This window comes from Colossoma macropomum, unplaced genomic scaffold, assembly GCF_904425465.1.
Source record: "Colossoma macropomum unplaced genomic scaffold, Colossoma_macropomum, whole genome shotgun sequence".
Lineage (NCBI taxonomy): Eukaryota > Metazoa > Chordata > Actinopteri > Characiformes > Serrasalmidae > Colossoma > Colossoma macropomum.
Window position 1 is genome coordinate 3072120 of NW_023494803.1, and position 26925 is coordinate 3099044.

At 40.1% G+C, this 26925-nt stretch overlaps 1 protein-coding gene across 2 annotated transcripts in view; it reads right to left on the reverse strand.

Annotated features, from left to right (window-relative positions):
* chst15 (carbohydrate (N-acetylgalactosamine 4-sulfate 6-O) sulfotransferase 15) overlaps positions 1-26925 on the reverse strand; it is a 58122-nt gene that overhangs the window by 22162 nt on the left and 9035 nt on the right. Inside the window, exons 2-3 of one of the 2 annotated variants that reach the window (XM_036593821.1) lie at positions 5009-5120; positions 4706-4834 (exon numbers count right to left, since the gene is read on the reverse strand). The gene's annotated coding sequence lies outside the window, so the exon portion shown is untranslated. The remainder of the gene's footprint in view (positions 1-4705; positions 4835-5008; positions 5121-26925) is intronic. The other variant, XM_036593820.1, reaches the window with a different exon arrangement.

Sequence of the window (26925 nt, forward strand, 5' to 3'; positions counted from 1 at the left end):
GAAAAATTCCAGTCCATATAACATCATTCATGCTAACATTGCATAGAACCTACATTGTATTATCACGACTTGATAGTCTAATCCAATCCAAATGCTATCTACTGCATATTCTCCCACAGCCTTGAATAAAGGTCCATATTCGTTGGCATGCATTTTATTTTCTCTGTCTTCATGGCTGCCAACTTAAACTCAAATGTATTTAAGGTTCCTCAGCATGTTGAGATGGACTCACAGAAAACATCTCTTACTCCTCCAGCTCTACTGAAGGCAGTTTTAAACCGGAGCTCCTTTTTTATCAGTCCAACAAGAAAAGGTTATATATATATATATATATATATATATATAACCATCATTTTCAGTGGAATTGTACACGAACAAAATGAGCTAGAAACAAAGTTCAACTGTTCATTTGTAGCAGGGATGAATATCATCGCTGTCCAATGAAAAACATGTATCTCCAATTTTTTGCGATTTTTACTTTTCTGCATCATTTGAGCTCAGCAGCTGTCCTTCACATTGTGTGAAAATTTCATGATGATTGGACCAATAGAAATGATCCAAAACTGCTTAGAATAAAACCTCCTTCTTCTTTCTTACATTGAAAGTACAGAATGTTTTTCCCTCTCCTGTAAAGCTACTATTTTGGAGATACTTGTTTTTCTTTGGACAGCGACAATATGTTACTTGTATAAAAAATATGATTATTCCATAAAATTATTCCATAAAATATGGTTATTCCATATTCCATAACTTAAAATATTTTTTAAGTTATTCAACAAAAACCAAAATGTGTGAGGTTGCGCCCTGCTGTCCCCACCACTACCTGCACTACAAAAGGTGTTATTAATGTACACAGTCGTACACATTATTATGACCACCAGCTAATATCCAGAGTAACTGCCGTGTGCAGCACAGACAGCAGCCAGACGGGCTGGGAGTGACTCAGTGAGGTCCTGGTAGGTTGTCACAGGTACCTGGAGCCATGCTGACTGCAGTGCATCCCACTGCTGCTGGAGGGGGCGTGGGGGAGGATCCATAGAGCGAACGTGACGATCGAGGTGGTCCCGCAGATGCTCAATTGGGTTCAAGTCTGGGGAATTAGGGGGCCAGGGTAGTACTCAGAAGTCTTGGTCATGCTCTTCCAATCAATGTCGGACATTTCTAGCCATGTGACATGTCTCATTGTCCTGCTGGAAGATCCCATCAACCCCAGGGAGGACAATCAGCATGTATGGGTGTTTGTGATCTGCAAGGATGGATTCATACCCAAATCGGTTGACAGTGCCTTCCACACCTTATATACCCACAAAGCCAGCTCATGACACTGACTTCCTTCGTGATCTACTCGCTGCCGTCGTCGAAAGTAGATAAAGTTATAGTACTGTAACTTTAAAAAAATCCCCTTTTATTACACTTGGCTGGTTCTCATCTCTTTCCTTTGATCTCTTGGACAAAGATGGAGAATTTAGTTGAGGCCTGTAATTCAGCCTTGATTATTTATTGCCTAATTGTGGTCGAAGATCTTAAGTAGGTTATTAGGACAGTTACAAGACTCTATAAGAAGCCTATGAACAGTGCACCAGTGCAAACTACAAGGCACGGCGAAATCACCAGTATTAAATGAACTCCGGGGCTATAGTGTATAGTCGGCCTCCAGCATGTGCTGTTAGCATGCATTTCGTTGCGATGATTGTAGTGGACGCATGTGGTGCTAATACATTATGGATATCCAATACTGCATTTATTCAATAAAGTAAGGGCTTGAAAATGATTACGCATTAAAAGCTTTCACAGAGTGAGAAGGAGAGACTACAAGACAGGGAGGAAAGTCAAAAGAGGACATCTCTGTTCCCATGGAGATGAAGGCAGGTAAGTCGATCTGTGATGCAGGTCAGGACATTGCCAAGAGAAATAGAGTTGGGCTTTTGTTGTGTTGACCACAAATGACTGATACAGATTTCAGAAGCACTGCATGTGTCTGAAAGCTCACAAATCTGCTCAATTTGTGAATCCTGCCCTGTATTGACCTGCCCTGTTTCATAATTGACCTATCCAAGCTCCACCCACCACTGCGTTCTTATGTAGTTCTTTTGTAACAGTTGCAAAGCTGGGCAAGTTTTGTAGAACATTGGCAAAAAAATCCTATTCAGCCTAATGAGAAACTCTGATTTTGTCAAGCTACTTAAATTTACACTGTGTAATAAATTTTCAATATTTATTTTGCATGTGTAATTTATATATTTATCTATTTATTTTAATTTTTTGGTGTGTGTAATCAAGATGCCGTTAGTATGGTGGCAGACTTGTTGCTCTAACCCACCTAATCTTGGTTAGAAACAACATAGTTCAATATTAAAAAAAAAAATTAAAGTGCCAAAAAGAGTTCTTTGGAGCAGCTGTGCTCAAAGTGGAGGCCAGTGGGGCCACAGCAGGCACCAAAGGGGGCCTCATAAAAATGTCATTAAGCATCTTTACTTAGAAATTTTAAATATTGTCACCTTATTAAATCTGCTTTAGCCGTATCTAAAAAGTAGTCCTTGTTTAAATTTTGCAGATGTTATTTAATTTTAATAATGTTTTAATATGTGCCAAACAATCACAATTCACAGCCATTCTGCACCCACTTATCCTGTTATCTGTAGCTTTCTGTGAAGAAAGTGAGCAAAACGGACAAATGTCTGGTAAGACAGTCCTTGGGTGTGGACAGTGGCACTTACTGTCCACAAAGGAGGCATTAGACTAAAAAGGCTTGAGAACTGCTGCTCTGGAGCAGAGTTGCATCTCCAGTCCAACTCCAATCCAAAATAACTGGGCTGAAAGGGATTTTAGCCGACTTTCTGTAAAACCGAACCAACCTCATAAGAGTAGCCATGAAAAGAATGCATTTGTGGTCAATTAACTGTATAAGAGACTACCCTGGCCACTGGTTTATAGGGCAGTTCCACCAATTTTTCAACATTTTCTGCATAATCAAATCATTCAGATATAAACAAGTCATTCAGAGTGGTTTACTGTGAAATGCACCATTCGAGAGAAACGTACCAACTCAGAAACGCTCATAATGTGGTCAGAGAAACCAGAAGTCTGAAGCGTTTAATTCCTCTTAAAGCTACCTCACAAAAAGTAAATGCTCTGGCAGAAATGGTTGATTATAAAACTGTTGCTTTATACCTGAGACATTGTTTTATGATAGTTGTGAGATAAGGTTTTGCATAGAATGCATTTTTAGAGAGGCACATGCAGGGCGGTGTAAGGCAAAATAGCACCCAGTGAAAACTGTTTTCTTCAGATCGTCCACTATTTTAACATTATCAACATCAGATATAAAAACTCAGATGACACATGAAGGTTCATAGGTTATTCTGCATAGTGAATACAATGGCGATATTTGCCAGTTGTAGACATCACAACCCCTGGTCTCCCAAGGCTAGATGTGATCTTTTAAAAAAAAAGAGTTAAGAGACAGCCATGAGAAAATTGTGGGCTAAAAGTGTGTGGGAACATAGCCTCATTAGGATGGGGACAAACACCAGTGGTTCCTAACCTGGTTCTCAGGTGGTCCTCATTTTTGCTCCAACACAACAAGCAACACATTGGGATGAAGGAAAAAGGTGTACCATCGGGTGGGGGGGGGGCTGCTGTCTAGGGCCCCCGAAAGTAAAATTAATACTTTATGCGTTGAAGTTAAATGTTCATTCATTCATTAATTCATTCATTCCTTCATCATCATTAACCGCTTAATCCAGATGGGGTCGTGGTAGCAGTTGGGAGAGCAGAGAATCAGACGACTCTGTCCCCCGCAACTTCCTCCAGCTCATTCCCAGGGACCCCCAGCCGCTCCCAGGCCAACTTGGAAATATAATCCCCCCCAGCGGGTCCTAGGACCCCGGGGTCTCGTCCCAGTAGGCCATGCCTGGTTCACCCTGACCTGGAGGCATCCAGGGGCATCCGGATCAGATGCCCGAACCACCTTAAGTCCACGTACCAAGAGCCAGTTTCCAACGCAGGGGTCCAGGCCGCCAAGGGCCTCCCTGCCGTCTCCCACTGCGTCCCTTTGTCATGGAGGATTTTTGGATCGAGTCAGTCTGGGTCTTCACTCCAGACCTGTTCGCCTTGGGAGACCCTACCAGGAGCATATTGCTCCAGATGACTCAGCTCTGAAGACCCCTAGACCACACAAGCCCTTCCGCCCCGGCAAGGCCCTGATCCAGGATGTTAAATGTGCTTATCCTAAATATATACATATTTTGAAAACAGCTGTTATTCATGATCGCAGTGATTTTTCTCAAGTTATTTCAATACAGTCCCACCTCCGGTTATGGTTACAACAGACTATTCCATTTTGTTACATGATGACACAACTGCGTAAAGACAGACGGGTATGTATATGATGCTAGCGTAACTGTTAGTATAGACAGATCCAGTGTGTACAAGTTCTAATTACGTTTCTCAAAATGTAACAGGATTACAATATTTATTACCTCCTGGAAAAATTAATCTCACTCGAACTGTATTTCTAAGTTACTCTGTATTACATTATCTCCCAATGTTAGCAGACAATTTAGCTTGTTTCAAGGACTATTTCTCATGGGTCCCATATTCTACATTTTTCTTGAATTGTACCTTTTCTCCCTGAGGTCCAATTATTACATTCGAGTGGTTTTATGTAACGAAAACAGTCAAGACAGGTTTTGAAGAGGCGTACCATTGTTTGCAGAAGATTGTGCCTCAATCCACCACCTGATGGTTAACAAGGTGTCCCCAGATGTGTATCCTCATTTAGATCACATCTGGCCTTGCAAGACTACGCAACCCCTGGTTCCTATCACCGCCACTGTAAAGGGAACCAAATTCAACAAGTTTTTCTATAATGTGCCATTTCACATCAAACCACTCTGAATAACATCGTTTGATTTCCCCTGTGAAAATCTATGAGACAATTATTCGAACAGCAAATGCACCATAAATGTAGTTTCAAACTACTAAACTTTAGTCCACAGACACTTACAGGGCAGAAGAGCTTCTTCATTAGTAGCTGATGCCGTGGCTGAGACAGTGTGCAGACACTCCAGCTGAGAGCGTTATCACAGTATGAGGCCCAAAATCATGCCAAACGGAAACTGTGGAGAAAAAACAAAACAGCCACTTACATGATTGAGTGCCTTTCTGGGTCAGGAACACATAAACACTGCCCGCCAAAAGTTTGGGGATCCTTAGCTTTTCAAAATATTTAAAAGAAGTTAGCATATATTGTTTGTCCGTTTGAAATACAAATTAAAATGGCAAATTAAAGACTACGCAGGGTCAGGGAAATAATATCACATGGACATGTTTATGGTAATATTTGTGATCGTGCTATTTTGCAAATAAAGCCAAACTGTAATGTCAGCATTCATCATACTTGAACCTTTCAGGCGTTTCAACTGCATTTGGGTCAAAAGAGTTTCTACAGTTAAAAAAAAAAAAAAAATTTAAACCATTTCAAAAGAAGGTGTCCCAAACCTTTGGCAGGAAGCAAAATGTATAATTGGAATCCCTTCTTTTTTCACCACTGTAAACTACAGATTATAACTGTGTTGCTGAGGTAAACAAAAAGGTTCCAGAACGTTTTGCCGTGCACATATATATTCCACCCAGAAAGTCACAGGATGCTCTGGATTACAAGCTTATAAGTCAATTTATGAATATTTGAAGCTGCAAATTAAAATGACATGGCCTAAAAGTCCACTACTAAACCTTTACACTATTATACAGGGAGATTCACTCGAAAGAGGCCCCGAATATTCTGTAATAACTCTCTCTAGGACGAAGCAATCTGAACGAAACAATGTGCAATGAGATCCTCAGTATATGGAGCTTCGAACAAGCTGGGATGCCAAAGCGTCGGAGTGATGAGGTAGGCGCCGCTGTTCAGGCAAGGAACGTTCAGGAACATGGAGTGCCGTGTCGAAATGTATCTGGCAGAAAACGGAAATCACTTCCAGCATCACATGTAATGCAATCGATTACACATACGTCAAGGTATGTAGTGGATTTTTTGGTTTAGATTGCTTCATCCTAATGGGAGTTACGACAGAATATTCGGGGCCTCTTTTGAGTGAATCTCCCTGTATAACAACACCAGCACTGTTGGTTACTACTGCCAAAGAAGCTTAACTACCACAGTGGAGCTTGCTGGTTTTCGTGTGGTATTTAAGGTTGCCCATCTTATGATGCAAGCAGTAATATCCATATTTCAACTCTTTAAAAACCTCGTAATTGAAGGACAAATTGTACAAATCAAATCAAATATGGAATTTTTTTTTTCTAAAAGCTGAACAAAGACAAAGAAACTCTTCTTGGAGGCGTAATTTGCAGTTGAAAGTAACAAAATTGAATTTAGCACAATACATCAAAAAGTGTATTGTAAATCCTTAAATATTCGCCTGTGTCACTGCCAGGTACAGCTGTATCACGCCTGCTATGGGGACTCCGCTATTCTTGAATGCTAAGCTATGCAGAGGGTGGTGCAGACAGCCCAGCACATCACTAGGATTCAGCTTCTATCCTTCCTGGAGTTGTACACCAGTTGCCGTCTGAAGAAAACCAGAAGGATCATAAAGGGCTCCACCCACGCAAGCCGCTGTCTGTTCTCACTGCCGAGTGGCAGGCGCCAGTTAAGTCAAGTGGTCTTTATTTGTATTCCCCAGCATAGCTTGTGTACACTAGAACAAAATGTTGTTCTTTAGGCCCCCATGATGCAACACACAACAGCAACACATTACACAGGACTACGTAAAGTGCAGATACACCATAGTGCGAAACGAGTGCAGAGTACACAATAAATACACCAGACGATAAACAAAGAGAACAATAAACACACAAGACAATAAATGATCAGAACGGTAGGAATACATGTCGCAACTAAGACAGCAAACCAGTATACATGAATAAGATTCCCAAAGAAGCATTGAAAAATTAAGATTTAAAGAATTTATAGTGCAGATGTGCAGTGATGGTTAAGGGTTCTGTGATCAGTCTCCATCAGTGCGCTCAGTTGTCTGACCATCTCAGGGAAAAAGTTGTTGCGGAGCCTGGTGGTGATGTAACGGATGCTTCTGTACCTTCTGCCAGATGGCAGGAGGGTGAAGAGTCCATGGTGGGGGGGAATGGGTTGGCACAGAGACAGCTGGTCAGGATGCTCTATTTCCCCCTGTAGAAAGTAAGGAGGGGGGGGATTTGCTCTCTTCAGGAAGGTGAAGTCAAATCACTGCTGGGCTTTCTTGGCTAGGCGGGTGGTGTTGAGGGTCCAAGTGAGGTCGTCGATGATGTGCACACCAAGGAATCTGGAGGTTTTGACTCTTTGAACCCTAGATGTGCAGTGGAGAGTGATCACCACAGTTATTCCTAAAGTCTACAATCATCTGTTTTGTCTTAGGAACATTAAGAGATGAGATTGTTGTCTCTACACCAGTCTTAAAGCTGCTCCACCTCTTCCCTGTGTGCTGACTCGTCACTGTTGCTGATAAGACCCATCACTGTACTATCGTCAGCAAACCTGAGTGTGTGATTTGAGCTCTACTTTGCAGCACAGTCATGAGTCAGCAGTGTGAATAGCAGGGGACAGAGCACGTAGCCCTGGGGAACACCGGTGTTGAGTCTGGTGGGGCTGGAGGTGGGGTAATCAATCCTGAAAGAGGCCTCCTAGTCAGAAGTCTAGGATCCAGCTGGAGAGGTATATATTCAGGTCCAGCAAGCTCACGTATCCAATAAGTTGCTATGGTATGACTGTGTTGAATGTAGAAATGGGACCGATCCGATCCAATATCGGTATCGGGAACGTTGTTGACGTAATTCACTTATTCTATTAATAAACAACAACTCACTTAATACTGCACAGCCTCTACATACCGCCACCCATTCTCCTCTGTACTGTCCATTACACATGGCATAGTGCAGAGGTCAATAATATGCCTACCGCGATCCGAGTCTGGACCCAGATGCTGTCCTATGCGGACCTGGACCTTCAACCGATAAACTATGGAGAATTATTTAATTTTGACAGGGTGGTCCTATTTTAATCGGCATAATTTTTCTAGCCTTTACGGTAGCTTTAGCGTCCCGGGAGACTCACAGACCAATCGCATGTGTTGTCAGTATCACACGTGACGCTACTCAGCCAATCAGATCTGTGCACTGAGACTCGAGTGAGTGACGCACACACAGGGGACGGACGAGGCGAGAAACAGCAGTCAGTGAAGAAAGTGAGTCAGAGGGAAGTTATTTCACATGTCGTGCTCTAAAAAGAGAAAACTGACAATAAATATTGTTGAAATATGACTGAATTGTACTTTATTTCATTTGACGTTCAGTTGTTGACTATAAGATGTTGATATACCTACTAGGCTACTTCAGTAAACAGTATATGGCACTGAATCATGATGCAAGTTAGACATTATGATGTTCTGGACCTTTGCTTGAGGATATTTTCTCTAACTGGACCTTATTGAATTTTAATTAAAGTCTCCTGGTATAGTGTTTACTCAAGGTCACGTAAATTAGACAAACTGTCTGTACCGGACGTCACCGAGTGGGTTGTACTGCATACTGATGTGTTCAATATATGTATATATTGTGACAGTGTGTATGACAGAGTGTGGCAAAACTGGAATGCAGTAAAGTGTATATGATAATGCGTAAACCTTAAATATTTATATCTTCTATACAATATATATATATATATATATATATATATATATATATATATATATATATATATATATATATATATATATATATATATATACACAATATCCTAAACTCCTAAAACTAAATCATATCCATGTATGATAATGAGTATTTTGAATAGTTTATATCATATGCATGCATATATGCATACTTTGTGATAAGAATAGTACATATAATGTGTATAATGTGTATATCTTTCATATTTATATCTTGTACTTATACATTATGTAAAAGTAGTGCAATAGTATTTATGATAAGGTGGAGGTTAGGGAACCAGCCTTGTGACCAGAAGGTCGCTGGTTTGATCCCCTCGGCTGACAGTACGTGACTGAAGTGCCCTTGAGCAAGACACCTAACCCCCAACTGCTCCCCAGGCACTGTGGATGGGGCTGCCCACCACTCTGGGTAAGTGTGCTCACTGCCCCCTAGTGTGTGCGTTCACTAGTGTGTATGTGGTGCACGGATGGGTTAAATTTCCCCGTTGTGGGACTAATAGGGGTCACTTAATATTTAATGCTGTGCTATGTGAGGGGCTAAGCACCTAGGATTTTCACTCACCTTCACACCTGTGTAAATGTGACATGATTTGATATGTGTCTTAATATTATCGTATCATGGGGCCTCTAGTGATTCCCACTCCTTAAAACATGAGAATCATAATCAGATATCAGAAAATCAATGATGACTGTCTTTGAGTTCAACCGCATTTTATTATTAAACCCAGTGAAGTCCCACCCCTACATATAATACGCCAATGCAGTGTAGTGAATAAGTGCCAATATACACTCACTCACTATACTGCCACTGTTCTCACACTGTGTCCCGTCTAAAGACGGGGTCAGGCAGCTGGCTCTCTGCCCTGCACTTGGCTCGTGCCCATGGCTGCATACAGAGACCAATGTGTCTGAGGCAGGCCGTGCCATGAGCGGAGGATCAGAGGCTGGAGGAATGAGGAAGGCTGGAGGGGAATGCCAACGATCTGTAGCACGGGTCACAACTAACACCAGAGCAGCCCAGACAAACCACACACTCCATAGGGACTTTATAAATAGAATGAGCTGGGCAAACATCTCACGCACAAAGGGTGAAAAGTGTGTGTGGAAGATGGAGAAAGTGTAATCTTGTGTACATACCCTAGAAAAGGTGTATGAAAAGTGTGTGTTACCATATCATTTTTTCCCTCCATATAACATAACTGAGACATACAGAACTGTGGAAAGGTCAGAGACCATCTTTCGCTTATTTTTAGTCAAAATAGCCACTGAGTGCAAAGAAAAATACACAGATCAGGCATAACATTATGACCACCTCCTTGTTTCTACGCTCATTGTCCATTTTATCAGCTCCACTTACTATATAGGTGCACTTTGTAGTTCTACAGTTACAGACTGTAGTCCATCTGTTTCTCTGCATACTCCCCTTTTACCCTGTTCTTCAGTGGTCAGGACCCCCATGGACCCTCACAGAGCAGGTACTATTTGGGTGCTGCTGAAAAATTGAAATAATTGAAGCTTGAATAATTGAAAATAATTGAAACCGCTCGTGATAAAAGCAACTTATACGGTTTATCAATATATTTCTATCTTTACTTGATTCAACGATGACAACCAACTCTTAAACATTCTATTGTCAACCCCTGACATCTTTCGCAAACAGACACAAACATAATGCTGGACTCACTCCTTGGCTCGGCCAGACCACAAGAAACTCTCAGACATAAGCAAAAATTGCCCTAATTAGCTGTTTGTAAGTGTTTATCTCTGCAGACCCAACTGGAATGTACTGTGTGGAAATACTGACCACAGGCCAAAATTTCCCAACCAGAGCCAGCTCAGAGCATGGTTAATAATACGTTTTGACTTAATGCCAGAGTCATGTATCAGCATGCTGGTTATTTGGAGGTAAAGTAAAGCCTCTGGAACCCTTTCAGGATCTAAGTATGCCTTTACAACACTTTTAAAGAGCACTGAGCACTCCTACGCCCTGAAAAAACACACAGCACTTATCGTCTATTTCCATTTGTTCTATGTCCAACATACTCAAATGCTAAGGCAATGGAGTTTTCCTGGGTGAACTACTCAAAGCTGGCTCTATTAATATAGGGCACAGTGGAATTTCCCATCATCAAAGTCCAAAAGCCAGAATCTATGAATACTGAAGGAAATATCCACAAACATTTGAAATGGATGCCGTCCCTTCTTAAATGGAACAAAAACAGAACCCAAGGTCTACTGCTCCAAAGTCCAACCAGGTTTATTTGTAATGAGACATGGGCCCAGTCCCATTTCTTCTTTTTACCCCTACCCCTTGTTTTCGAGCGTCACCCTAACCCCTTGGAACTGAGTTACAAGGGGTAGTGGTTGAAATCTTGCCCTACGAAATGAGACCCTCAAATAATAATAATAAAAAACCTTGCTTCATTAACAGCTACTAGCGCTGCTCTCTAGGCGACCCGGCCCGTCTTCAGTGACAGCAGAGGAGGGTAAAGTTCAGCTCCTCACTGCTGGGCTTTAGTTACATTTAGGGCATCATATGCTTTCAAAGAGGGGGACAATTATTTATTATCACCCACCCCTAATTCTTCAGTGATATGAAGCTGAAGTCAGATATTCACCAGCTTCTTGTTCGAATTTTCCCGTTCCACCTTAAATGGTGCAGCAGTTACATTCTGGCGCTTCAGGTGTCAGAACTGCTGGACTATTTAAGGTGGAACGGGAAAGTAAGTAGTAGGTTTCTACTGTAAGAGGAAAAAGAATCAGCACTGGCTAAAAGTAAGATAACCCTCTTTTTTAACTGAAGTTATTTTTTATTGTATTGATGTTTTGTGAGTTTTTTAAAATAATGAAAGTGTTTTCTTTTACCAGTGATGTCACACGATAAGCTGCTGATTGAGAATCGAATTAAGAGGTGAAGACATGGGTCCTCGAGAAACTGCTGAAAGAGAGGGAATTTAACAGGACTGAAACTGAACTCCGGTCCAAAGAAATCCTCAAAGACTGGTACAGAGAGAGTGAGAGGAAGAGGATGAAGGAGAAAGACTCCTGGATGGACGATATTCAGAAGCTGAGAGCAAACGCAGACTCCGTGAGGGAGGTGAAGAACGAGATAACGACGATGAAAGAGGAACTCCTCAGAGAGACGGAGAACTTGATGGGGGAGAAGAAGAACCTGAGGATGGAGCATGAGAGACGAAAGAAAGACGAGAAAATCTGGAGGAAGGAACGAAGGGCGCTGGAGGAGAGGTTGGAGGAGATGGAGAAAGCCAGAGACGATGGAGAAGGAAAGAGAGAGAGAGAGAAAGGAGATGAGAGAATGCAGGAAGAGGCTGCAGATGCAGAGAGAGAAAGAAAGAGAGGAGATGAAGGAATACAAGGAAAGGATGGAGAGAGAAAGAGAGGAAGAGAGAAAGGAGATGGCTGGATATATAAAGAAGGCAGAGGAGAAGCAGAAGGAACTGGAGAAGAAGAGTAGGATCATGATTGAGGAGAGGAAACAGATGCAGGAAGAGAGGGTGAAGATGGAGGAGGAGAGGATGAAAGAGAAGAAATGGATGGTGCAATACAAGCAGGAGGAGGAGGCTGAGAAGCTGGAGCTGAGGAGGATGATCTGGTGGATGAGGACCGAGAGAAATGAGGATAAGAAACAACTGAAGGTCCACCAAGACACTCATGAAGTGTGGATGAGGGAGATGGAGAAGCTGAGGAGAGAGGTGGATGAAAAGCTGGAGATACAGAAAGAAAAGATGGAGAGTGAATTCAAAGAGACTCTGAGAGTGGAAGAGAGAGAAAGAGATGATGAGGATGGAGAGGCAGACAGAGGTGGAGAAGGTCAGGATGGAGACAGAGAAAGAAAGGAGGAGGATGAAGGAGGAAAGTGAGAGAGAGCAACAGAAGCTGGAGAGGAGCAAGAGATTACAACAACTGCAGCTGGAGGCAAAGTTTGTAAAGGCGTTTGCTAAAGTCGAGGCAGAAGCTGAGGAACCATGGAGACGAATGCTGGCGGGATGGAGGGAAAGAACCTGTGAGGAGCAGAGAAGAAAAGAGAGGAGGATCATTATTATGACCACATCCTACTTTCGCCGGCGCATAAGCCGGTGGTGGAAGCGTTGTGTTCTGGGAACTGTGTTCGTGGCGTTCTCTGGGCCCACTCATCCACGTGGAAGGCACCCTTGGGTATAAATCCATCCTTGCAGATCACGAACACCCATACATGCTGATTGTCCTCCCTGGGGTCGATGGGATCTTCCAGCAGGACAATGAGACACATCACATGGCTAGAAATGTCCGACATTGATTGGAAGAGCATGACCAAGACTTCTGAGTACTACCCTGGCCCCCTAATTCCCCAGACTTGAACCCAATTGAGCATCTGCGGGACCACCTCGATCGTCACGTTCGCTCTATGGATCCTCCCCCACGCCCCCTCCAGCAGCTGTGGGATGCACTGCAGTCAGCCTGGCTCCAGACGACAACCTAGCAGGACCTTACTGAGTCACTCCCAGCCCGTCTGGCTGCTGTCCGTGCTGTACACAGTGGTCACTCTAGATATTAGCTGGTGGTCATAATAATGTGACTCGACTGTGTAATAAGAAGCTGATTAATTAATAAATAAAACAAGTTCTTAGCCAAATTAATTCTACTTTCTTATTGCCTGACATTCAAACACGACACCATGTAAGAAACATAATGTCAGCATTTCTACATACATACATCTTCTAAACCGCTTATCCTTCTGGGTCGCGGTGGGGTGCTGGAGCCTATCCCAGCTGTCATTGGGCGGAAGTCAGCATTTCTATTGTTGACTAATTATTATAAAATTAGATCATGCCTAATCACTTTAGTTTTCCATATTTTGACATTTTAAAATATTTTTTATTATTGATTTGTATTCTAGGGTGTTGCTCAGTGGTTGTTATGGTATCCCAGGTGGTTGCTGAGGTGTTGCTAGGTGGTTTCTGTGGTTCCCCACATGGTTAATAGGGTGTTGCTAATAGAGTGCACAAACTTTTGCATCCCATTCATTCCTGAAAAAAATCATCATTTAACCATGACTGTATGAAAACCATATGTCAGATCAAAAAGCTGTATATAACCCTGCCATTCCTGATCAAACCAAACATTCTGGAGTTGGAACAGTGTTGATATCTCGAAACCTGGAGGATGAGTTAGTGAACAAAATCTGGCATAATAATAATAAGAAGAAGAAGAAGAAGAAGAAGATGTTATGTGGACACTGACACAGATAGTGTTTGTCACTGTATTTTAAAACTTTAAGACAAATATATATAAATGGTCACTTCTCTGAACTGGCTATCCTGTATTGTACCTCATTTCAAAAAGGAGTCCAGGCTAAATTAATGTGTCTTCAAGGACTTCAAAAGGCTGCGTTGATACCCAAAAGCCAAAGACAGTAATCATTTTCCCCACATCTTCCACTTCAAAAACTTGGCTATGGTTTCTGCAGTAACAGCACTCTGCATCACGTCCACATGAATGGGTGGGGAAAACTGCAGAAGGCTGAAAGGGGAACTCCATCAATTTTGCGAAATTAAGTAATTATTTAATGGTTTAGATGTAAACAAAATCATTCAGTGTAGTTTGGTGTGAAATGTGCCTTTCTAGAGAAATTTATTGAGTCAAAATTGTTCACAATTGTAGTACTAGGAACCGGACATCCTTACGTCGACACTAAAAATATCACGTTTTATATGTCACGCTGATAGTGGTAAAATAGTGCTAAGTTAAAAACACATTTTCTTTGGGTACTATTTTTTCCTTACAACGCCCTAAACGTACCTCTCCGCCCTGCAGGCCTTTTGAAGAAGGTTCTCACTGCAGAGCTGCAAATTTACTACTATTCATCTACCTCGCTATCCTACCCCATAAACTGGTAAGCAGAGTAGCAAGTAGTTTGTTGTTGACACCAGGAGATTCTATTCACTCTGGGCTGCTCTGCGTCGATGCCGGTGGGTTCAGTCTCTCTCCCTTTTGGCTCTCTCACTCCTTTAAACCACTGCAACTCCTTTATGTGTTCTGGTTCAAATTGACCCTGAAATAACAGTTTATATTAAAAATACGTTTTAGGCCAAAACTTTATAACAAAACTATCACAAAACAATGTCTCAGGTATCAAGCATTTATATGCATTTATAACCATTTTGTGTAATAACTTAATGGGATGTAGCTTTTAGAGCCATTAAACGCGTCGGACGTCTGGTTTCTAGTACTGGTGAACAGTTCTGACTCTGTACATTTCTCTAGAAAGACGCATTTCACACCAAACCACTCTGAATGATTTTGTTTACATGTAAACCATTGAATGATTAAATAATTTTGCAAATTTGGTGGAGTTCCCCTTTCATAATCAGTCATAAGTAATGATGTTCATGTTTGTGGCATCACAACTACTTTTGAGCCCCTAAAACTGGGGGGCTATGTTTGAAAATGGTTGACCCGATTTGGACGTAAACCCTCTCAAATTAAAGCAGAAAGTCATGTGACAGAAAGCTATAATAACAATAAAAACTTTGCCAATGTCCAAATATTTCTGGACCTGACTATATATGGAATTTGTATTGTATTTAACTTTAATTTTATATAGTACATTAACTCTCCTATTTCCAAAAAAACAAGGCAAATTCGGTATCCAGTTTATAAGCAGAACACAATAACATTACTCAATGCACACTTAAAGTTTGGAAGCTTAACTTTTATGCATGTACAACTTAGTTTGAGGCAGGCCAGGCAGATTGAGGCCAGTCATTTTAATTGGTCATATCCCCTATGACAGGAGGGGGAAGGATGAGGCGATGTGGACTGACACTAGCAGCACAGAAAGCCTCCAGAGTGACATTTCAATTAAGAGCAGTCACACTCAGTGACTCGGTAATCACGCCTGCTCTCCGTGTACCCTCAGACTACATTAACATGGGAAAAATGCCTCTGCAGGGAGACAGGAAGCACTGGATTTTATTATTTTTTTTAATGAAGAAGAAATTAAGGGCCTTATCCAATCTAACGGCTCTTTAGATGATGTGATCGTTCACTTATGCGTCCATCAGCTAGCATTAGAAAAGGGCATTTAAACGGTCATCTTTTCTAATTACACCAGCTACAATGTTGTAAACTTACACTGCATTTTTTCAGTCACATTGTCAGTAAGCCTTCCAGTACTTAACCCCTAAATCTCACAGTTATTCCTGATGTTAACAACAGTGTTTGTGGTTTTTGCCCCTTTTTTGTTATTATTTGATACTGAAACACACAGAAAAAGATCAAATATAAATGTTATTTATGATAAAACTACTTAATACTTATCAAAATGTCAATAATAACACCGCTTGTAAGAGTTAGGAGTTATGTGGCCAGTGATGTACTGAATATTTACAATATATCTGCAGAGGGGGTGACACAAAATTAGGCAACATCATGAATACACTATACATGTATGTGCAGTTGAGTGTCAAAAAGACTGCAGCACTCATGTGAGCCCTCTTTGTCCAGCGCCTATGAGCAGGTCTCATTAACTCCACCACCCAAAACACAGGAGACCAGGGTTTGACCGGTCAGTCAAGGATGACTGTACAAATAACCAATTAGCTGTACAGCTTACTGGTGTATGTTCGGAGGTTGTTTAGCAACTTTAGTGCTCAAACAATGCAACTGCATCCAATGCCATAATTACAAGAATGTACATTCTTTACAGTGCACTGTCATGTTTAAACATGGCCAGAGAGAACAAACATGCTTTCTGGTCAGAAGCTAACTTTGCTAACTTTGGTTTGGCTGTTTTGGTTGTTCTGGTAAGGTTTGGTAGTTTATGCTATAGACAGTATTGGCAAAACCTGAAAAAAGTGTCCTATGGCCACACAGCAGTCGATGCCGGCTGTGGCTTCTGAGACATCAAGAAAAAATGAGTTTGACTGGAGGTGTTGATCCGTACCACATCATCCTTGTGATGATTTTATAAAATTGAATGACGCTGTGTATGAATGGCCGTCTTGTGCGAGCTGTAGCAGTCCCTGCCACCAGTGGTGGACAGTAACGGAGTAAATGTAATTCGTTGCTGTACTTAAGTAGTTTTTTCGTGTATCTGTATTTTACTGAAGTTTTTCCATTTTGGGTGACTTTTTACTTTCACTCCACTACATTTCATAGTCAAATATCTCACTTTTTACTCCACTACATTATGAGAAATCTGTCGTTCCTTTTGGTTTATGTGTGTATAAAAATGTAACATGTCAAAACAAAAGAAACGCAAAGCAAGAACACCAATCAGGGCACAGCGGTCACTTTGTTTTGAGCTTGTTTTGACCTGTTGGTCATACCGACCCAGTGCAGCACACGGTTCAACATCAGTGCAGCAGCGTAAAATTTTGGGAGAGTCTATTCAACATAAATGATGAACTAACCTAACTTTGTGTAAACAGACCACAATATAGAAATATGTACTCATATGCAGTTGTGACTGACGTGTCTTTATTCTGAATTTATACAAACACTTTTAATTTTATAGTAAATTAGTTTTGGCTAGTTTATGTTTATGAACAGAGACCTACAGATGCAGTTTAGTAAAGGAAACTCATTTGTGAATCTGAGTTTAAAGTTTTTATTAAACTTAAACTTGTAACTAAGTTCAAATAAATCTTAAACTGAAACTTTGCTTGTTTGTAAAAAGTGATTTCAGAGCCACTCAGTTCTACCTGATGGAAACTGTTTGCCTTCAGTGTTTTGTGCTTATGATAATTTTAATAGACATCAGCGTCACTAATTAATGACGTTCTATTAAAAGACTGAAGCAGAGTCTTGTTACAAAAACGGTAAAAGGACATTAAAGTCATAATTAATCATTTAGTCCTTTCACTTTCGATACTTAAGTACATTTGAAGGCTTTTGTACTTTTACTCAAGTGGAGGTCTAAAGGGAGGAACTTCTACTTTTACTGCAGTAATATTTTACCTTGGGTCTCTCTACTTTAACTCAAGTACATGATTTGTGTACTTCGTCCACCACTGCCTGCCGCACCACTCGTCACTCAGAAGCAGTCAGTGTGGAGAAAAAGGACTGTCTGGCTCGCGGGATGCAGCAATACTGGAGCGATTTCGGAGCGAGAGAGAACACTGACACTCCGGCTTTCTGAAAAGCTGCTCTGAGCAATGATCATGTTGTTCAACTCCCACTCTGCACTGCTTTCATGCTCTGCCTGCTAGAATTCCAGTGTCTTTGCTATAAAGTACAAAACTATATTTATTAGATAGATAGATTCAACTTTACTGTAGTTGCTCAGTACAAGTTCAAGGCACCAGAAGTGCAAATAGTAGCAACAGTGCAAAACGGACAGTGCAAATGTACAAGACATAAATATGACGCATCTATGAAATATATAACTATATGAACAATATACACACAATTATAAATATATCTATGAATGATATATACATGTATATATACACAATACTATGAATACAATATATACGGTATGTTACATACTGTTAGAGTAAGCAGTTATGTGTTGTATTCTATATACAGTCAATACTCTGTTGTATGGAAATGCAAGGGATAATAAATAATAATAAATACTGTGTGCAACATGCAAGTATGAGTATTAATGGAGTGGTGTTGAGTTCAGCAGGGTGGTGGTGGAGGGAAAGAAGCTGGACCTGAGCCGACTGGTTCTGGTCTGAATGCTTCTCTATCTCCTTCCGGGTGGGAGGAGGTTAAACATTGTGTGGCTGGATGAAATGTTGAAACTGGTCCTTGATGAAATGTTGAAACTGAGAAATGTTGTTGTTTTTTTTTTTTAATATATGCCCATTTTGAATTTGATGCCAAAAACACATTCCAAAAAAGTTGGAACAGAGGCATGTTTACCACTGTGTTTCACCACCTCTTCTTTTGAGTGTTTGGGAACCGAGGAGACACAGCTGTAGTTTTGAAAGTGAAATGTTTTCTTGTTCTTGTTTGATATAGAATTTCAGCTGCTCAACAGTTCAGGGTCTAATTTGTCATATTTTTCATTTCATAATGTGCCAAATGTTTTCAGTGGTGACAGGTCTGGACTGCAGGCAGGTCAGTTTAGCGCACAGACTCTTTTAATACGGAGCCATGCTGTTGTAATACATGCAGAATGTGGTTTGACATTGTCTTGCTGAAATAAGCAAAATCTTCCCTGAAAAAGACGTCGTCTGGATGGCAGCATATGTTGCCAAAACATGTATATATCATTCAGCATTAATGGTGCCTTCACAGATGTGCACATCACCCATACCATGTGCACTAATGCCCCCTATACCATCATGAATACTGGCTTTTGAACTGTATGCTGATAACAAGCTGAGTGGTCTTTAGCCTGGATGATCCAGTGTTGATGATTTTCAAAAATATTTCAAATGTTGATTCGTCGGACGACAGGACACTTTTCTGCTTCCCCTCAGTCCATTTTAAATGAGCTCAGGCCCAGAAAAGGTGGCAGCATTTCTGGATCCTGTTTATATTTGGTTTCTTCTTTGCGTTTTAGAGTTTTAATTAGCATTTGTGGATGCAGCGATTAACTGTTTTCACAGACAGTGGTTTTCAGAAGTGTTTCTGAGCCCATGCAGTGATTTCCACTACAGAATCATGTCTGTTTTTAATGTAGTGCCACCTGAGGGCCCAAAGATCAAAGATCATAATCTTTTAATGATATTACGTACCGTAGATGATAAAAAAAGCAAAAGTTCTTTGCTAATTTACATTGAGAAACGTTATTCTTGAATCGTTGCACTCTCTGAGATGCTCTTTTTATACCCAATCATGTTACGGACTTGTTGCCAATCAACCACCAGGTGTTTTTTTTTTTTTAGCATTACACAACTTTACCAGCCTTTTGTTGCCCCCCTCCCAACTTTTTTGAAATATGTTGTTGGCATCAAACTCAAAATGTGTAAATATTTTTCAAAAAACAATAGAATTTCTCCATTTTAACACTGACACATTGTACTATTTTCAATGAAATACAAGGTTTAAATGATTTGCACAGCATTGCATTTAGTTTTTATTTAGACTTTGCACAGCGTCCCAGCTATTTTGGAAATGAGGTTGTCGTTTATTGCAGTTAACATTTGGAATGTACTTACAGTAGTAACACTTTGTTTACTTCCAAGTCTTAGTGCGCTTAATAAAGACTTTTTATTCTGAATGATGGATTTCAGAAAGTATGCATGAATATCTAAATTCATTTTGTTTGTTATCAAAAGGCTGATATGACATTCAGTAGTATGATAATACTATGGCTGAGAAAAAAGCCCATTTAAAGATCAATGTCTTCACATCAACAATGTCTGACAGACAACTATACACTAGTGAGTTTCAGTTACGCTACTTCATTCAGAAAAACCCATCTGCCAAACAGATGTGTCAGTAGGAGCCCCTCAGCTTCAGTGAACCTCAGTCTCTCTCCACAGCTTACTACAGTCCCTCTGGCATTCATCTGAATAAACAAACATCTTGCTCTGTGCCTGGTTGACCAAAAGTATAATATTATCATAATCGCTGGAAGCGTTCACATTGCTAATGTTCCGTAATCCTGTGATCCTATGTCATGATGCTCTGGAAGAACTGGTTCTCTTTTACTTTTATTACGTTTGATTTTAAAATATTGAAATCAATATATCAATATCTTTCTTTTTAATAAAGTTTTGCGAAGTGAGAGTAACAGAATCATCTTATTCGACTAAGGGGGTGTTAAAACTGTTTATATGCATAGCAAAAAATATATAATAAAAATAATAGTAAAAAAAATGAACACTGGTCATTTTTCAACAGTTCCCAAAACTGAAGCAGACGCAGAAGCAAACACAGCGAAGAGCTGAAGCTCAATCTTTAGCAAACAAAAGAAAATAATAGCGCAGCTCAGTAAAAGTTGCGGTTGTAGTTTAACATCATCTTTAATTTGAAACTGTTAATCTAGTAAAAACGAATGCAAGTGTGAATGTCACATAAACTTTACTGTCTAAGGCCATCTTGTCTTAGACCATGGTGTCTGTGGTCACTTAGGCCCGATCCCATTTCACCCCTCACCCCTACCTCTTAGCTTTTAGTCCTCCGTTTTGCGTGTTCAAGTCTAGGGTTAAGGTGTCCAGATTCTTGTTGAGATAGAGGGGTAGGGTGAAGTGTTGGGGCTACATGACTCTCCAAACGGAGGTTTTTCAGAGACTCCAATCAGAGAGTTATGAGAAAAAAAGAAAAACCGGCGAGATGGAGAACAAGAGACCAAAGAAACCCACAAATGTGAGAATTTTCTCTGTTAAAAACGACGATAATCACTGTTTTATCTTAGTTTAATGTCGTTTCAGTGTATTATGATCGTTTTCTTCATAGCAAGCATAAAAATCGCTAATAGCATGCTAATGTCTCGGTAGCTAGCTATTATTTAAGAGTTGTCCCATTTCGTAGGGCAAGATTTCAACCACTACCCCTTGTAACTCAGCTCAATAGTTCAGGGTCTCCTTTGTCGTATTTTTCAATTCATAATGCGCCAAATATTTTCAGTGGTGACAGATCTGGCCTTGTTCCTCACATACAGAGATTTCTCCAGATTCCCTGAATCTTTTAATGTTATTATGTACCATAGATGTTTTATGTTGAGAAATGTTGTTCTTGATTATTGCACTATTTGATCTTGCAGTCTTTCCCCCCTCCCCATCTTTATTTCTGAAAGACTCCGCCTCTCTGAGATGCTCTTTTATACCCAATCATGTTACTGACCTGTTGCCAATCAACCACCCAGTGTTTTTTTCAGCATTAAACAACTTTACCAGTCTTTTGTTGCCCCGTCCCAACTTTTTTGGAATAGTTATAATAGTGTATTTGGCCACAAATTCAAAATGGGCAAATATTTTTTCAATAAACAATAAAATTTCTCAGTTTCAGCACTTTATGTTGTCTTTGTACTATTATCAATTAAATACAGGGTTTAAATGATTTGCACATCATTGCATTTTGTTTTTATTTACATTTTGCACAGCGTCCCAAACATTTTGGAAATGGGGTTGTATGTGCAGCTCTTGATTTCAGCCTGTTTATTCTTTGACATGGAACGTCTCTGCTATCCCACAGCTGAGCGGTAGCTTCCCACTAAGATGCATTTAAACAGCAATCAAATGCAAGAAAAGAGAGGAGCACAACAAAAAAAAAACAACAGTCTGTCTCCCTTAGGCTTTGAGAGTGCACACAAAGCACTGTCTTGGATGAAAAATGACGATTTCTAAATAAGAAAGTGCACATAAAACAGATAAGAGCGCTATAAATAAACAGTTGGCTGTTGACAGTGTTTGGAGAGAAACAGCATGTGTTTGTGCTGTAGCCTGTATGTGTATAAGCAAGTCATTTAATTCATGTACGACAAACTGACTTTTTTCTGAGCCTAAAATATAAACCACTCTCACTGGCCTCTCTTTAAAAACGAGGACAGAAGCCGATAGTACTGCACAATATATCAATATACTGTTTGTTAATCATTCGTTTAGGCCAGATGCAATACGGAGCAATAATGGTAACATATACCATATTGTCTGTTATGCAGCCATAGTGGTTGGCTAATGTTCCATGAGTTATCAGGGAGGCCATAGAGCATCATAGCTCAGAAATCCAGGCATGGAGGGTAGGGTGAGAGAGGGCAATAAGGTCGACAAGCCAAGTTTCTATTCTAAACAGTCACGCAAGGCTTGGTATAGGGCAGATGTGAGGTTTTGGGGGATGATGGGTGAGGTAAGCCTATATGAACTCAAATGCTGCTACACTGCGCATGAAAAGTTTGGGAACACTTTGCCTTTTTCATTTTTATTTTCTCTGTTATTGTTGTTGGTCTGACCTTTATATTTTCATTTGTGTTGGCACATGTTCTTCCTTTTCATGAGACAGTGTCACTGATTTGTGAATTACGTATTACCAGGATCTAAGTTTCAGTAGGGGTGGCAGGCAAAAATAAACATTGAATTTTAAATGAAATTTTAAGTAAAGTTTGATTTTTCTGTTGCTTCTTAATTAAATAAGACAAAAATATCTAAAAAAAAGTTTCCAAAACAGCTGTTTGCTAACAGCTAGGGTATATTTTGAAGCTAACAATTATTTTTTATAATCAATTAACTTCTATTATTTGTCTATTATTTGATCAATCAACTACTGTCTCTGTGCAATTCCTTTACTTTTTATGGTGCAACAAAACAACAGAAGCCATTTCTCCCCAATGCTTTCTGTAGTGTAATATTGTGTATTGCAATATTTCAGAATGAGCACGCATACCTTGTGAACAGTATACAGCATTATACGAGTTCAAACAGTACAATCTGATTGGCTTAGCCATGCTATTTTTAGGCTAACAGCCCTTTTTTTTACAGAAAATTCTTATCTTTTTGTCTTACTTTAAGATCTGACAGGTCAACAATTAAATTTTTCACAAATTGATATTACAGAAGCAAATCTTATCTTAATTTAAGAATCTTATCTTACAGCATCTTTTCTTATCTCAAGTTATAAAATCTAAACTTACTCGATTGAAGTCGACAATCAACTGCTAGCAACCAACCATACCCGCATAGCTGAAACATAAACACGTAATCAAGTTAGTTAGCCAGACAGCTAACGTTAGCTACCGTTACTGAGGTAAAGAAGGTCAAAGAGAACTAAAGCGCAATAAACTGAAAGTTATTCCGCTTCGTGCTGTTTATCAGAGTCGCCACTCCACAGTTTCAGTCTCCATTTCCCAAACGCTTTAGCCGAGCGCGCTAACGTTATTCCTCCTAATAAACAGACACACGTTCAGCTCCGTCTCCTCATTATTCACCACCATCACTGTAATATTTCATCATCAACATTAACACACGAAGGTAATCAGAGGGGCGGTGGAGATAAACAAGAAAAACAAGTCAAAGCACCGTTTTCAGTGTAGATAAATGTGGCGTTATTATGCTACTTAAGCTGCCTATCACTGCATAAAACAATAGAAACAGACGGTTAAACGGAAGTTAAGACCCTCTGGGGTTTATCTTAAAGTTAAGAAAATATTTAGGATATTTTTGCAACTGAGGATGTTTCTGTAATACTGTTTTCTTATCTGGACATAAGATCATAGACTTAAGAACTGTTGTTCTATAATAGCTTCTGTCCTAACTTCAGTCTTAACTGAAGTTGCCATGACAACAAAGCTGATCTCAGACTTAAGTATTTTCTGTAATACGGCACCTGTTGCTAAGTAACGACTGCTCTGCAGCCAACCATTAGTATGTTTCTACTTTACCACACGCAAAAACAGAAAATGAAGACATTACATCGTTTCTGAAGATTTTGGTCTGCACTTGATTGTGGTTAGATTCTGAAGAAGAGTTTTAAAGCAGGCCTGAGTCAAATTCCAAACCTGTGATGGAACAACTAAACAAACTGGAGTAAGCCTGAAACCAGCGGAATAAAACTCAGCAAACAAGATGGACTGGAAAATGCTTTACAGCCTGACTGGAACAAAACCACATTTAGGTTAATCTGGCAGGTACTGACGTGGTGAAAAAGCTGAGCTGAACCTGTTACTGCAACAGTTTTACGGCTCTATGCAGAATCACATCAAATCACGTGTAATAAAGAGAGTGGCTTCCTTTACCTGGGATTTGTAGGCCTGAAGGAAGCCACTCTATAACTCAAGTGATTTACAAGTGATGGGATTTTGTCTTCTTTTAGCTGAATAGGACCACAATGGACCCTCACAGAGCAGGTACTATTTGGGTGGTGGATCATTCTCAGCTGGACTGAGAATAGTCCACCAACCAAAAATATCCAGCCAACAGCGTCCTGTGGGCAGCGTCCTGTGACCACTGATGAAGGACTAGAGGATGACCAACACAAACTGTGCAGCAGCAGATGAGCTATCGTCTCTGACTTTACATCTACAAGGTGGACCAACAAGGTAGGAGCGTCTAATAGAGTGGACTATCACGTCAGTGATGGATTACAGTCTGTAACTGTAGGACTACAAAGTGCACCTATATAGTAAGTGGAGCTGATAAAATGGACAATGAGTGCAGAAACAAGGAGGTGGTCAGAATGTTATGCCTGATCGGTTACGCCTGATATATATATACATATACATATATATACAGCCAATCACATCATTCAATCAAATCATTTATCAATATCAGTCTTAAAGGCACAGTAACCAAAACAGTCCGTTTAAACCTAAGGCATAAAGTGAGGCTGGAAAATGTAACATGTAAAAATGAATTATGAGTGGTACATAAGCCCCCTCACAAATGTCATAAGTGATATATATATATATATATATATATATATATATATATATATATATAAATATATATATATATATATATATATATATATAAATAGATATATATAAGACAAATGATGGAAATGGACCCTTCAAAAACAATTTGAAAAACTAAGCCATCCACAAGCTTGACAGGCAGTGTGACCACAGTGGTACTCCTTGGTCGTGTGGCACTCTTAAACCCTTTTACGAATTCTTTTGAGAATTAACCAACAGACCCAGTTTCAGTGCTGCAGTAGCGAGGCGTTCCAATAACAGCCGCCCACCCATATCTGAACACACAATGTGTAGGCCTGCATTAACTATGCACTGTTAGCAAAGTCAAAGCTAATCCTGAAATGTTGTTTTTTTGGGAAATGTTCCTTGAGGCTTTCAGAATTGACAAGATCCCCATATCTGGAAAACAGCCCAACCAAGTTAGCCTTTGCAAAGCAGGGATGCCAAGAATTTTTGTCCCGAGGGAGACGGAATATAGTCCTAATGAGCAGCTTCAACATATAGCGTGAAGAACATCTGGCCAAAACACGTTACATAAACACTGTGCGTGTGCAGTTAAGGTCCATCCTTATGATGAATCTTTGTCAGTACAATGGGGTCACTGTCCCGTTGTTCCAGCCTCTTCCTCCTCACTCCTCCTCATGCAAACACACACATACATATTTTGCATTGGTTTTGCATGTCCAGAAAGATGAACAGAGATGTAGATTATTCTAAAATTACCTAAAAAAAAAAGTTTCATAACATCAAGAATGAAGTTATACAACAGTTAGTTCCGGCCACGCAAGCTGATTGGTTGAGAAGCGTTCTAACTGTGCTGCTATTTCACCATAACATCACGTTCTTTTCACAAACACTGTATCACTCCGTGAGACGCCGTTGCTAAGCAACGACTTTGACAGCTGTAGGAGACGCTAGGAGCCATTTGAACGTTTTTACTTCTTACTTTGCCAAAAACAGAAAATGGACACTTTTAAGATCACATTTGACCGACAGCCGATTTGGTCAGACTCTGAAGATGAGACGACACTAAATTCCCAAACTGTCATCACCACTGAGCAGCTTTTCAGTCGGCAGCTGTGACAGAAGAACAGCTAAACAACCTGGAATCAGCCAGAAATGAACCCAACACCATTCGCCAAACTAAATGGGCTGTAAGATGCTTTACAGACTGGCTGGAACAAAACAACATTAATACTGATCTGGCAAAAAATGACAAAACTGAGCTGAACTTGATATTGTGTCAGTTTTATGGCTCAGTCTGATTTGGTCAGACTCTGAAGATCAGACTACACGTTTGGCAAATGGTGTTGGGTTCATTTCTGGCTGATTCCAGGTTGTTTAGCTGTTCTTCTGTCACAGCTGCCGACTGAAAAGCTGCTCAGTGGTGATGACAGTTGGGAATTTAGTGTAAGGAGCTGGAGAACGAACTGCCGGCTGTGCAGTGAGTGGGCGGAGCTCGTTACTCTGACGTAGCAACAAGCTGCTCGTTAAGGAACTATAATTTGGTGAAGGAACTGCGAACATTAAAACATATTAAACGCCGCGTTCACGGCCCAGTTTATTAATTTATTACTTTATTTATTAACTGTTCTATAAAAGCAATAGAACACTCGAGGAGTGTGTTATCGTGTATAACACACTCCCTCTCGTGTTCTATTGCTTAAGTGTATCACATTTCGAAAATGGTGATCAAATCCAGTGGCAGAAACCAAAACAAAATTAATAAATAATTCTTGTTTTTGAGATTTCTTATTGTAACAAACCAAACATACTTTATGATATATAAATCTACATTTAAGTTATTATTACATATAAAATTTTAGAAATGAATATGAGAAGTGATTCAGACTTTTCAATGATAATCATTCATGAAATATTCCATTGTCAAAT